Source organism: Serinus canaria, chromosome 4 (assembly GCF_022539315.1).
Source record: "Serinus canaria isolate serCan28SL12 chromosome 4, serCan2020, whole genome shotgun sequence".
In the NCBI taxonomy this organism is placed as follows: Eukaryota; Metazoa; Chordata; class Aves; order Passeriformes; family Fringillidae; genus Serinus; species Serinus canaria.
In genome coordinates this window covers 58,417,545-58,418,613 of record NC_066317.1, presented here as the reverse complement: position 1 = coordinate 58,418,613, position 1,069 = coordinate 58,417,545, and positions in this window count along the sequence as shown.

The following is a 1,069-nucleotide window of genomic DNA, read 5'->3' as shown; positions in this document are numbered from 1 at the left end:
TGCCTCAGGCACCAGTGCAAGGAAAGCAGAGTGAGAGTGAGCATGAGCACACGTGGTCAGGGACAGAACTGTAATACCTGGACTGTAGAATGGCACATGGGCAATTCCCACAGGGAACTGCACTGTTCCAATGCAAACAATGCCAAAGGCAAAGAATGAGGGGAGAGCTCAGGGTTCACCTATAGAAAGTGTTCCCTGCTTAATCCATGTGGGACTGTGCTCAGCTGGACTATGTGATATTTTTAACACACACACACCCTGCAATAACTTTGTTGTTCTGACTTCACTGGCTGGAAAAATAGTGCTTTTAAGTTTTCTAGTATATGTGCACTACAAGAAAAGAAAGGTGAAAAAAAAATCCCAACTTGCTCACCAGTGCAGCTAATTTTTTTTTTAACAGTCCTGTTAAGGTAGTAAAAAAGTTTTTTGTAACATTAAATGACTATTGAGAGAAATGTGTATCCTTTGAGACTCACACAGACACTGCAATGGGCTGGCCCTTTTGTTTGAAGGTGTTTGGAGACTTTGGCACACCTCTGTGCCAAGGTCTCCAAACACTCTGGCCAGAAACACTCTCTCATTTGAAGTCAGGTTGAAAGCAGTTCAGGAAGGTGCAAGGACCAAGTAAAGGAAGTAAGGAAGTGAAGCCCCAAATTGTAGTGTATGGTGGTTAACACAACAAGAGATGAAACAACTAGTTGTGAATTCCTGGGGGGGAAAACACCTTAAAAAGATAGAAGAATACTACATTTTCCAAACTTTAAATTGCCACAGAATATCATGTATCTGTAGCAAGCAGTTTGAAATGCAGCAACTATTCAACGCACCAAAGCAGAAAAAGGCCTCTCTAAGCAACATTTCTATCCTGTGACAGTCTATTTATTCCATTAATCAGCCAATGTCTTATACTCATTCCAGTACAAGAGAACTTACTGGTGTACTGATTGCATTTATTTTATAGTGCAGCTCTTCTTGTGATGGCATCCCCTTTAGTACTGTAAAGTTACCTGGAATAGATGGAACTGTTACTGAAAATCCTTCATAGAAAGACAAAATACATCAAGCAGTG